This window comes from Zea mays, chromosome 1 (assembly GCF_902167145.1).
Source record: "Zea mays cultivar B73 chromosome 1, Zm-B73-REFERENCE-NAM-5.0, whole genome shotgun sequence".
In the NCBI taxonomy this organism is placed as follows: domain Eukaryota; kingdom Viridiplantae; phylum Streptophyta; class Magnoliopsida; order Poales; family Poaceae; genus Zea; species Zea mays.
In genome coordinates, this window is record NC_050096.1 from 118,781,136 (window position 1) to 118,795,136 (window position 14,001).

At 42.3% G+C, this 14,001-nt stretch overlaps 1 long non-coding RNA gene and 1 pseudogene across 1 annotated transcript; both read right to left on the minus strand.

Annotated features, from left to right (window-relative positions):
- Positions 1 to 474: 474 nt before the first annotated feature.
- Positions 475 to 1,395, minus strand: LOC109943440 (uncharacterized). The gene is made up of 3 exons (XR_002266199.3): positions 1,123 to 1,395; positions 638 to 681; positions 475 to 542 (listed from the first exon to the last, which is right to left on the minus strand). It is a non-coding gene; the product is annotated as an uncharacterized lncRNA (long non-coding RNA).
- A 653-nt stretch (positions 1,396 to 2,048) lies between these two features.
- On the minus strand, positions 2,049 to 6,652 carry LOC103644878 (uncharacterized; annotated as a pseudogene).
- Between the last annotated feature and the right edge of the window lie 7,349 nt (positions 6,653 to 14,001).

A 14,001-nucleotide genomic window follows, 5' to 3' on the forward strand; every position in this document is an offset into this window, starting at 1 on the left:
GCACAGGACCTACAAGACAAATTGTAGTGTTGGGCTCAGTACGATCCTTAAACTTGTCTCCAAGTACCATTCAAATTCCTAAATCTTATAATGCAGACTTGGTTTCCCTAATGTTGTCAAGTGTGAGCTCCTAATGTCCACAGTTAGCATTTACATTCTTATGTTTTTGATGATTTGGCAGTTCTTGAGTAGTGTCGTGTAAGTGTGTTCATGGTACTGAGAGCAGTAGACCTCGTGTGCAAGAGTTAACAAGTATAAGGACCTACTACTCGTTTTAAAAAAGCCTCCGCAAAGATAAGACAAGAACTAACACCAAGATTAATAAGATTTACAACTATAACAATGTTGTAAGATGACAATTTGATTCTTATATGTAGAACGATAAATTTATGCATGACTAACTCTATTATTGAAGAAGTTTGTAGTGAGGCTACAGGTTTGTACACAGAAGTCAGGACATTTAAAATGCCGTGTACTAAAACAAAGTCAGAGAATTTACAATGGAGCAGAGGATGATGGAGACAATCCAGTTGGTCTCCAATCTGATTATAGAGGAAGAAAAAATGTCATCACTTGCGGGTTAAAGAAGTCGATGACGAAAGCAGATGCTTCAATATTTAACCTCTGTACTTCTCACCTCCAAACAGTACCCATGATGAGACCAACTACTCCATGCATTAGCTGCAAAAAAAGTGCAAGGAGTGCAATTCAGCCTGAATGCAGAATCATTGCATTCTTTAAATCTGACAAATATAAGTAGCTATAAAATGTAAAAGTATATTAAGGAGAAAATTGACTACAAAAATCATAACTGGGATAGTATAAGAGATATTACCGCAACATGATAGATATACCCAGCTGTTGCTATTTAAAACATGTAAATCTTGGAGGATATTTTACAGCAAACAATCTTTTATTATCATAATAAGCATTTTTGTAATTGTTTTCCTAGAATGGAATGCTATTATTCATTTCATTGTTGGCTTTGCCAATAAAGCACCCAAGTCAACAGCAGCATCGATGGTTAGCTTTTAAGGAAATGTGACAAATAGTTAGTTTTGGATGTTTTAACCACAGAGTTGCAGCTGAACCTACTAACTCATAAGGAAAAACTTTGCTTACCAGATAAGTTGACGCTTTTACAGGGCCAGATAATGTGAATAGCAGTAAAACAGTAGCCACCTGGTGAGGCATTTCAAAGAACAGCTGTATAAGTTTGGCAAAACAAAACAAAACAAAAAAGCTGCCTGTAAGCCTGGCGGTTCACTTCTGTGTTGTCCAAACCAATAGATGATAACCTCTTTCCACATGTTGCATTTGACTCATCAATTGCCAGAATACCACGCCCAGGGGAAGCAACAGATTTCTGCCGACGGAAGTTACAACCATTAGATTAGCATTCACAAAAATCAACAGAAAAATGCATCACGGTGAAGAAAGAAGAAATAGTGGAAAAGGAGAATGACTTCAAACTTAGAAGAACATATTACCATACCCAGGTTCAACCAATCAAACAATGACGAGTGTCAGTTCCAATAGCTGAACACATAACTCAAAATATGGTTCACATGCTTGCACTAACTTACTATCAACAAACACAAATAAAGAAGCATTACAGTTAATATCGCATAAGCTCTAACATATCCACAGTATACAGAGAAGGTACCAAATTCACGCTTTAGCACTTCTTGTAAAGTTTGCACATGGTAGATCCTTGCATTGAAAAATTAATCAGAAATTAGATGCAGAGAATCACACATCAGTATTTTAATGAGTAGCTATTATGTTTAAGAAGCCAAAAATAGAATAAAAGGTCAATACTTGTATTGCCCTTAAACAGTTAAACCAATTTGGTAACTGGTAACCCTAGCAGTTTCATATTGTTTTCAGATCAACATTCCTGTGAAGTCCATGCTAATAAGAATGAGGCAGACTATATTTTTAAGTGCCTGCCCAATGGCAGATAGATAACCAAGATAGTCATAAATCATATTAATATATTAGTAACCATAGCTGGATCACAAAATAAGCAATAAGAGCAAGTAGGTGCATTGCTGTTCGTATTCAGTTCACCAAAACTAACACCCATCAATAAGCACACTATTCACATGAGTACTATTAAGACTCTAGGAGTGACCAGAAACAATGAAGTTAGTGTGACCATGGTCAATTAACTCAATTCAATTGAAGTATTCTATATTTCTGATTTTGCATGGGATCTTTGAACTGATACAAGCACAAGAAGCATGATTTTCTGCACCACGACTGGAAATCTCTAAATAAAAAATATATATGTGCACACTACTTAATTTCTTAAGTGCTTTTGAAGGCATCTGGCGTCTCAAATTTGCTTAATAAATGGAGAAGAAAGCAACGAGCAATGCAGCTTGCATTCAAGTAAAGCAATATGTGACTGAACATGGTGCTTGAAGCTGTAACTGTCTGCTTTGACAAAAAAGAGGATTAAATCTCCTACTGAGATTATATGTGTGATGTGCTCTTTTTTTATTTATTGGTCAGAGCTACATAAGTCGGAGCTGGAGAAGCAGGTTCTTCAAGATGCAGAGACCATCAAGATGATTGCTCTTCTCTTCCATCAGCAAGATATGAAGACTCGGGCGCAAGAGTAAAGACAGATCGTGCCGTATGCTGGTCAAGCCTAGGAGACGTCAGTTAGTTCAGCCTGTGTGCTGTTAAGCCGAGAGCCATCTAATTGGAACCCTCGTTTGCATTTTTGTCTTGTTAGCGTGGAATATTCTGCTATTGGGTGTAGGCTGTAACACCGTGATGGCTGTTGCCTAGGCGAGCAGTATCAGGGTGGGCCATTTAGTTTTGTGTTTCATTCTGAATGTTACATACTAAACTCTAATTTTGTTACTATCAATGAAATTCAGTTTTGCTAGTGTGGGAAAAAAGGAAGCTACCATATATGAGAAGTCGCAAAAAATGCAGCTTAAACTACTGAAAGCACAATGTGCACTAACATAAACTAAGATAGTACAATTTGACAGTGCACAATATGCAAAGACAACAGAATCACATTTTAAATACACTGTCACATTTGAAGACCCTGCAGACATCATCAATCCATTATTAAGCCAATTAAGAGATAAAGCAATCAGAAAAAGAACAATTCTAGGAGATCAGTTTGCACAAAAGAAAAATAAACATATGTATTTCATTCACTTAAGGATAAGTCCACATTTCTTGTCAAAACAAAATAGTATTTGGGGAACAGAAAAGGGGAGCAAAGCAAATAATCGATTGAAGATATGAAATTTGACAGACACAAATAAAGCTTTTCCATTAAAAATGAATAGAAAATGCTATAAAAGATACTGAATCTAAATAAACTGCTTGATTGATAACATGTGTGACAATAAAAAATAATGTATTAATACCCATAAAATTTAAAATCAAGCCTTGGCATATAAAAAAATCTATCAGGTTTGGGTTGGTAGTATCAGCTAATATAAGGCAAACAATGGACTTGAATACAAACATGTAATAGAAAAATTGAGGGGAAACTTGTACCTGACTTCTTTGCACAACCAATGTATTCGCTTTGGGTTGGTAGTATCAGCTGGATGTAAAAAACTGCATGAAGAAATTCAAACTAATAAATGTTGGATAAGAAAATAAGGGATTTAGAAACTGCATGGTCAGAGAAGAAGTTATACTCATTAAACTCAGTAAGATTTAGAAAGCCATCACCATCCATATCTGCAGCACTAAAATGCTCCTCCTTCCACCATCCCACTCCGTCATCGGTTGAGTTATGATCTGGACATAGATGAGGCTTGGTGCTCAAATTGCTAAGGTATGTATGTGATGATTTAATAACTGCAGGTCGTAGTCTATTGAACTCTTTGCACCATCCCATACCATTTCTAGCTGAGTTATGACCTATAAATAATGGGACTATTTCTATGAGGTTGGCAGGAAAATACATCTAAAATTCTAAACCTTTGTCATCCCATGTAATATACACAATTTGGTCAATCAATGTGACCATGAGAACACACTTGATCCAGATTAGACCTTTTTACTGATATGTGACAGCGCATAGAACTACAGGTAAGCATTTAAAATGCACATTTAATTTTAAAGTTATTATTAAAACAAGTGGAAGAAAAAGCTCAATGCCAAAAGCTCCAACATAACATGGAGTTTTCTAGGCAGCCTTAGCTGCTTATTGTGCAAGGAGGCTAATTAGAAACCAGGATCTCAATTATCAAGGACCTCCAGCTGCGTGCTCATCATGATAATTTTAAGGGGCAAAATCTTTAGTTAGCCAAAAGTGGTGGAAGCAGAGAGATGCACAAAATTTTAATGGCAGGATGAAAAATAGGCATTCCCATGGCAATAGAAAAATTCTCAACAACTCAGTTTTTGATTTGTTGTACCAAACTTCATGGCATGGAATTTTGTTGTACTACAATTATAACTGGACAAAGATCAGTGAAAGGGCCAAAGGGGGTCAACTAAATAGTTTATTGTAAGCAGTTTTTTTAAGAATAGGAGAATAGAAGCAGAAGCAATACAGTGTTATATAACTACTTATCTGATGTATCATCATCCCATTCAAAATGACTACCATACGTTCAAGTCTACAAAATAGTTGTCTATGAGAGCTTTAGCAATAATGAGAAAAGAGTCAGATCTGATCATAGAAGGTGAAACTGACAATGATATGCTCTGCCCTTATCGAAAAAATGAGATAAAGCTCAAATGGAAAACACCATATAACTACAAAATCTTGGCATTTAAAAATTCTGAGTATGAATTAACGTATATATGTCATCTAGACTGAAAAATGCATCCAGAGGTCATCATGAAGTTAGGTAACAGACTGATGATGATAAGACCTTTTTATGATTAGGACTTGAGCTTTTGCTTCACATTCTCATCCTTGCATCGTCGCTGATCAGCAATCATCGACTCAAAAACATCCAAGAGATCATCCAGTCCCTTTGAATCCTCTCCCAGTTTCCTCATGGCAACAACTATACTCTCAATGGTAGACAAGCACCCAGCCTTCGGCTCATGCCTCACCTCACTATACAAGCTAACCCTATCCGACTCCAGCTTCACGTGTGGCAGAAGTTGCAGCCATGGATTCTCATGGTACATCTTCTGTGCTTTTGCCCAAGTGCCATCCAACACAATCAAATGTTGTACCTGACAACCTAAAGCATCAATGCTGATTGCCCGCTGGCACGGAAATAGCAAAGTAGATTTTGGCGGTATGGTGATTGAGAATTCCTCAAACACTGTTATTTCTCCAGTGAGTTTACACTTCTTCATCTGTATCTTTGTGACAAGAAAGCCATTTGAGACAGCTGCTTCACCTAGCGGGCCTCTTGATAACCATCTGATTTTGGGTTTCACTCCACGCTCAATACCAATCCTTAGTTCCTTCTCTGTGTACGCAATAGTGCATTTATCCATGTTTTTCCTGGTCCAGTCCTGTCCAATAGCAGCACTAACTTCATATATTTGTTTTCCCATACCGTTGCAGCCATTGACCATCCCATTAACTTCATCTGAGTCTGAGTCATTTGTTACTACAGAATGAGACAGATTACCATTTACCGTATATGTGAACCCCACCTCGCTTCCATGGTTGCTTTCACCTATAGTTGAGTCATCAACGAAGTTCTCTATCTGGTTTGCAGCGGAGCTAGGCCTTTCAAGACCAGCAGGCCATCCATCACTCTTTGTCTTCTTGATGAATCTGGCACACCCGCCATCGTTGTGGCAGCAACTAAGAGAACCAACCTCTCCAGCAAGATCGCAGAAGATCCCACCATTGAGGTCCCTAAGGTCCAACCTTTCACAAGAACCACCAAAGCTGATGATGTCTTCAGCGCCCAGATAACCACAGGCACTCAATCCGGACTCCTCAAAATCACAGGTCGCACTATGCTTTCCATCCGATTTGGCACCACAAACCCCATAACGAGGAAACGCAAGGCCACCACCATCCTACAACTGGATCTCCTCAGGCCCGTCAGACCGGTTGTGGTTTCCAAAACGAGCAGACACAAGACCGCCTACAGGACAATCCAACAAATCACTCACGCGCAGCAGAAACAATCGCATCAACCAATCTAACAATGTCTTGTTCGGGGAGCAGATAATCGAGCAATCAACACACCTGGCGCACGGTGTCGAAGACGTCGCGGACCGCACGGCGAATGATGCCCGGGTCGGCATCGGAGTCGTTCATTGTGAATGTCTTCCCGCAGCTGGTCTTGAAGAACGGCGAACGGTGCCGCTGAATCCGCCGCCGATGGCGCCAACGAGTTCCCGGACGACCGTGCCATAGATCCGCTCGTTGGTCGCCGCACCGTCGAAGACGTGGTCTGCGGAGCCAACCAACCAAGCAGCCAAAGGAAGGAGGCACGAGCGGACGGGTTTAGGGTTTGAGAGCGACAGTGAAGGAGAGGGACGTCGTAAGAGGAGCGTGATCCATACCGAAGGCGAAGGAGGCACCAAGGACGGGGCCAGCGGCGCGGTGGAGGAGGGAAATGTGGGAGTCATCAATACGCCACTCGTGGTCGATGCCTCCGCCGGAACTGTCTGGAGAGATGTTAGCGGCCACCAGGTTGGGATGGCGGAAGCGGACGCCGACGGAGATCTTCTCCATGGCGCGGCTGGTATTGCTTCGTTCGAAGGACAAGACTGGGAGGAGGATATCAAATTTCGCTGCGAGCGGGGGATTCATCGCGGGCGTTGCGGGTTGTGGGAGGGGATTCGCGGCGGTCGTGCGGCGGAATTTGCGGTGGGCGTGCGAGCTGCTCGAGGCGGCTGCTGGCGGCCGGTTCGCGCGGGGGATTCGCCGCGGGCATTGCGGGAGGGGATTCGCGGCGGGCGGTCGTGCGGCGGGCGGGCGGGCGGGCGGGCGGGCGGCGGTTGTCTGCTGTGCGCGTGCGGGATCCGCGGGAGGCAGGGGAGAGCGGGGGCAGTCTACAGATGACGCTTAATAGTTGTAGAGATGTCAATCTATGTGTCATATGATTTGCCTCAATAGGCCCTTTAGGTGTAATTACTATCATTGGTTTTCTCATATTTAGCAGTGGTATCCCATTTGTGTTGGCATATCGAGCAGACATAAATGAATGTGTAGCATCACAATCAAATAATATTGTTGCAGGAATTGCATTAATATAAAACATACCAAGTGCGATGTCAGCACCATCAGGAGTAGCATCTGCACTGACTTGATTAACCCTGGCAATAGAGTATCCCTTGCCAGATCGTGGAGTCTGCTGCTTGCTCTGAACTAGGTAGTAGCAATCCTCTGTGGGCAAACATTTGCATAATGTCCAGTCTTCCCACACTTGAAGCAAGTAGTGCCTGCACTCTATCCTGAGAATTTCGTCAGGGTACCAGTGGGGGTAGCCTGACGAGTCGGTGGAGTCCTCTGAGGTGATTGCTGAACTGGGCGCTGGCCTCCGCCAGTGCGAACTGGTGTACCCTAGGGTGAACTGTAGCATGGACGAACACTGCTGCTTCCTTGTCCATGGGATATAGCCTTTCTCTTCAAATCTCCTAGCTGAACACGCTTGTGTTCAATAGCTAGGGCCTTGTCAAGCAGCCTCTAAAATGATGGAAATGTATGTGCCACAAGAGCATACTGCAGGGGTCCATTGAGTCCTTCAATAAAGTGCTCATGTTTCCTCTCATCTTCAGCAACTTCATCAGGTGCATATCTGGATAGCTGGATGAACTTGTCGTGGTACTCGCTGACTGACATACTTCCCTGCTTCAGCGATAGGAATTCCTTCTTCTTAATCTTCATCAGTCCAACTGGTATATGATGGTTCCTGAACTACGTCGAAAACTCCGCCCATGTGATAGTGTCAGCAGCATTGTGGGCATCAGTGTATGAATCCCACCAATCAGCAGCAGGACCTATCAGACGACCAGAAGCATATAGAACCTTCTTCCGGTCAGAGCATTGTTGAATAATCAACATCTTTTCCATGGATTGCAGCCAATCATTAGCGTTCAGTGGATCAGGAGAGCTAGCAAATGTTGGTGGCTTATGGCTCATGAACTCCTGGTGCTTGTCCCGAGGTGGAACTGGTGGTGGTGGTGGAGGCAGTGGTGCTTGCTGATGTTGCTGTTGTTATTGTTGTTGCTGCTGCGCCCTTCTCTCCTGGCGTATCTCCTCTCGCTCTTGGCGCATCTCCTGTCGTATATCCTCTCGCTCTTGGCGCATTTCCGGGCGTTCTTGCCGCATCTGCGCGTGCATATCCGCCATAGTGTCAGCTATCTATTGCATTATCCTCATCTGTGTTGCAACAGTTGGGTCAACTCCTGCTGGTGGAGGCGGTGGTGGATCCATCTCAGGCTGTTTTTGGGGTTGTCTAAATATCCTCCGAATGTGTCGATTGGGAGGTAGATCAATTCCACCACCCTTCCTGGTATTGACCATCTGAGTTAGAAACATATGGTAAGAGAGAAATGATTGTATACAAGGCAGGTAGTTACGAATCATGTTACTTTGGGGGGATTTATTAGCTACGGAGATTAATGTTTTACCTACCATAGCTAATTCATTACCTTATGGTGGTACATGCTAAGATGTCCTTTTATAATATCTCAATCAATCAAAGAAGCAAATCAGACATTTATCATCAGAACAATCAAACAACATTTTTAAATAGAGAAAATAGTTTAAATTTTGTCTTAGGTTTCCTACCTCTTAACAGTGTCATAAATGTAGGATTCCAATGTGTGAAATCCATCTTGTCTCAGAGTAGAAAAGATAAGAGTAATCAGAGTAGAACAGCAAAAGGTGAGACAGGATCAAGATAAGATAAGTATAGAATGAATCAGAGTAAGGTAAGTAAGTAAGGGTTTGTCCATTTCTATCTAGGTTTCGTCCTACAGTAAACAATCCTCTGATACCACTTCTGTCACACCTGGATTTAAGGAACAAAGCCGACTTCATCTCATACATGCGCCAAGAAGACAACATATATAATAACAATAGAGATAAATGTCACAATAACATCAGAGTACTTATTACATAGCGGAAGTCTTATTACAAAATAAAGGATAAATATAAAACAAACTAAGCATCATCCTTGGCGCCAATGTCAACTGGGAAACGCCACCTAGATCAGATCAAACTCCTCGCTTTGTGGCTCCACCTGAACCACCTATTCTTCTCCTGTGGGGGGTGTGAGACAGCAAGGGTGAGCTCACACATGATCATAGCTCAACAAGTTGTGGGGAACCAGTGGGCATGAACTCACCAAAGGTGAGAGTCCATGTGATGTGTAAGGCTAATCAACAACAGGGGTTAAAGCTGAGCATTGCTTTTAATTAGTTGGTCAAAATTTTATTAGAAGTTACTAAATGTAAGTAAATACCAAACCTTAATAAAAGTAATAGAAAAAATTAATAAATAATCACATGCATATGCAAATGACAAATTGAATTTAAGTTCCATAAATTAATCATGCGAGAGTCCCGAGCTGCTCATGACTGCGAGCACGGCTAGTATACCAGTTTTACACTCTACAGAGGTTGTACCCTGTACCCACAAGTCGTGTTACCTATCTGCCATGGGGTTGTATGGGCCCCATACACCTCTACCAAGGAAGCGAGACAGGGTAACACTACGAGGCCTTTACAAAGTTCCACTAGCTTCCGAAAACCCGCTATAGTTTATGGGAAGAGCACTTGCAAGAATCCCCCGTCTGACCGCCATCGCAGCAAAATCAACCCGAGAACCTCCCTGCATGCAACTCCCCTACTGCCCTTGCCCCTTTCGGGTAAGGTAGTCTTCCACTAGCTTTCCTAATTAGTCAGCCAAGGGCATCCTATACTACCCTTGTGGTGGCACGTGTTTCTCAAGTTAAGCTCCATGTTCCAATTATCATAAATGATCTTGACATGAACATAAATAGAATAAAAAAATAACTGGAACATGGATATAATGAAACATTATCCCAAAACCATGTAAAGCAATAGCAAAACTACCCATGTGATTCAGGGATAACAAGGTAAAATGGATAAACAGTCTAGGGTGGCCTATTGGGTCCCATCAAAATTAAACCTATGCATGGTACATGAATTTAAAGAACATTATTGGGTATAAAAGTGGTCAAGGGCACAACTTGCCTTCAATAAGCTCCTGCTCAACTACTTCTATCTGCTGGTCACCAAGATCCTCAGTCACAGGCTCTTCTACTCGCCGCAATACAAACAAGCACAGTATATAGAGAAAATTAACATCATAGCAAACATGTAAACAAAATACATAATAATAATCTACACATTAAAATATAATCCTAGGAATAGGAATCATAATTTTTGGAGTTATAGATTTTAAGATATGAATTTCCAAAGGTTTTATGTGCTTAAATAGGTTTAAGTGAGAAATTATTTTTCTTACTTTTTTCAAGACAAAACAAAGATTCTAAGTGACATAGAATAATATTACAAAATTTTAGAAACTGGAATGGGTTAATTTGGACCAAGTATGGATTTTCTATGAATTTATCAAGTTTCTGCAATAAATTTAATACCAAAATTCGTTTTCTAACTAATTTTATGAATATAATTCACTGTTTGGACCTCGCATCAATTTCCAGAGAGTCTAGGGTCTATGGTGCAAATATTTCTAAGACTTAGAACTACCTCTGTATGGATGGCGGGTTAGTTTTCCTAAAACAGAGGGGCTTATGTGCAAAACTGTCGCGGCCGAAGGGGTACGGGTGTTTTTCGGCCGTTGGATCTCCGTCAGATGGCACAGATTAGATCGCTACACGCTACGAAGTGTTATGGAACCAGGCCATCGGATCAACGTTCAACGGTTACGATTTAAAATATGCCCGATTCGATCCTGCCCTTACGTCGATGATCCTACGGTCAGCAAGAGATCAGGCCGAGGCGTTGCAATCTCCCTAATCTACACCGTCCATCCCAAATCTGACGGTCAGAGGCCATCTCCCCAAATGATCCCGACGGCGGCGGGACAGTCCCTCGCACGGCGGCGCCCATCACCGGAGCCAAGCGATCCGAGGCCCCAGTGGAATATCCACCCAACTAAATAGGTCTACACCGTATGGCCAGCAACGTGAATCCGAGGAGGGTTATCTCACCGGCGATCATGACGCGACGATGGCTGGCCACGGCGAAGTGCGAGCGCACGACAGAGCTTTTCCTCCGACGACCAATTCATGCCACTCCGGCCTCAAAACTTGTGTGGCGAGACTACGGATATCATCAGGGTGTTGAGGCGAAGCTCCATCAATGGCTCAGGTCAGGCCGACAACGGCGGTTGCGTGCTTCAGCCACGGCGGGTTCCGCGGCTGCGGCGGCTCTGGAAATTAGGTCAGTCGCGGACCTAGTGGAGATGCGAGAAGTGGCGAGGTGGGCAGAGAGTACCCGGATGAATCCATTTATGCGCTTGGAATATGCTTGGTCCACGTGCCCTCGGTTTGCGCGTGGTGGTTTACACCGCCGCGACAAGTCCACGCGGATGCTCCGGAGGAGGAAGACGAGTTCCACGCGTGGCGGTCACGAGACTGCCCGGTGGGGTCCACATGCTAGCGACTGGTGGCAGAAGGAAACTGGGCTGGCGCGTGGGAGAGCCTGCCCCGCGGGCCCCACATGTCGGCGCAAGAAAAGAACCAGCAAGCGCGCGCGAGAGCACGAGAGGCAACCCCGTGGGGCCCAGCTGTCAACGCGCGCGGAAGAATGAGTTGGGCCGCGCGGATGAATTCAGGAATTGGGCCGAGCTGAAGGACTTTGGGCCCAGGCGCAGCAGTTCCTATTCTTTTTATTTTCTATTTTTATTTTCCTTTCATTTCCCATTCAAATCAGCTCCAAATTCAAATTCAAATGTTTAGTGGCAAATTTTTATCCACAGATTATATTATGTCCTCACCAGTTCTAATTTGGGGATATATTTATATATATTATTTATATTTTTATTTCACATGGTATTTGTTTGCTTCTCTTTTCTAAATTTTAGAATCTCTTTTGAGTTTTAAATTCCACTTTGGACTTTTTACTATATTCCTTGTCACATTATTATTTTATATTATCACAATATGCACACAAAATAATATCCAGCATGATGCATAATTTAGTGGTATATATTTTTATTAATTGTTTTTAAAGGTGGTGTTCACATGTGATGACAAATAGATGCAATACACACATATAAATAAAGGAAAACTCTTTTCTCCTTTTATATGATCTCTTACAAATTAGGTGTTACACACAGCTTTCCCAACTTTCAGACTTTGTTGAACAAGGCAATTGGCCTTGAAAACAAAAGGAAAGAGTTGTTTGATCACAAGAGAAAGTACGAAGGGCAGACCAGCAGGAATACCCGTCAGAACAACTCCCAAGGTTCTCAGTTCCGCTCCGGAAATCAGAGTGGAAACAACAACTATCAAGCACAACGCTCTGGACAACAAGGTCAGAGGAGCAACCAATACCCGAACCAACAGAGGAACAACACTCAGACCGGTCAAAGATCTAGTGTCCAATAGCAGAATTGTCAAGGAAGCGCCGTGAACACATCGGCCAAGAACAACAACACAACTACCCCACTCCAACCTAATGGTTGTTTCAAGTGTGGCAAACTTGGCCAATATGCCAACAACTGCCTAAGACATAATCAACAGACACCCTAGAAGAATAGCAACCAGAGGACTGACCAGAACACACCTGCTCGTGGATCTACACAGAACAAGACTCCGCAGAACCAGAGTATAGGAAGAGTTAATCACGTGGTGTATGGTATGTTTCTTATTAACTCCATACCTGCATTAGTTTTATTTGATTTTGGAGCATCTCACTCCTTTGTAACTAAGTCATTTGTGGAAAAACATAATATACCAAACTATCTCTTGAAGAAGAAACTATTAATTCGATCATCGGGAGGTGAACTTAGAGCTACTCACTCATGTCCTTAGACTAAGATTGAAATTAGAGGCCTAAGATTTCTAGTAGAGCTGATAATTTTGGAATCAAGTGGAATCGATGTGATGCTTGGAATAGATTACTTGACCAAGTATGGTGGAGTAATATCCTGTGCTAAGAGGATGGTTACATTAACCAGTCCGCAAGGAGAAAGAATTGAAGTCAATGTCAGTATGCCAGCAACAACAGAGGCAATGATAAATCAGTTGGAAGGAAAATCTTTGGAGCACATCAGAACAGTGTGTGAATACCTAGACGTATTTCCAGAAGAATTACCAGGTATGCCACCTGATCGTGATATAGAGTTTTCTATTGAACTATTACCTGGAACCGCACCAATTTCAAAAAGAGCTTACCGAATGGATGTCGAAGATTTAATTGAATTGAAGAAACAAATAGAAGAATTACTAGAAAAAGGTTTTATTCGCCCCAGATCATCACCATGGGGAGCCCCAGTTCTATTTGTGAACAAGAAAGATGGTTCAAGGAGAATGTGTGTGGACTATATGTTGGGGCCTTCCTTTTCCGAAGGTCTTCAAAAACGTGACTAACCATATGTTTTCAGTATGATTATGAATAGTTACAAGAAGCTTCGGCTTTGGGATGGAGGACTTCTCTTATGACCGAACGAAGGGAAATAAAGAATGGGCGACGAAGCTGTAAGCCAAAGGACTTCGGCTGGACATGTTGACGAAGCTCAAGTATGATGATGACTGAAAGAGGATAAAGACCATACAGTCCTTAATGATTCATGTTAAGATTATAGATAGTTGCCAGGGACATAAATGTACTTTTATCCGGGCTGCGTCTCGGGCCTATAAATAGGTGAACAGTAACACTGTACTGTTCACGCTGGATTGTAATAACTCTCGCGTCATCCTCGCACCCTCTCCTTCTGGCAAGCCGAAGGTACTAATGTAACATAAATATTATTGATGTGTATTTGTAATATCCCAAAAAATGTTGACCAAAAGTTGATCTTTGGTGCGTGGATGAGGGAAAGGGTTGTGGGCCGTTGGATGCAAAGTCAGAAGTCATCTG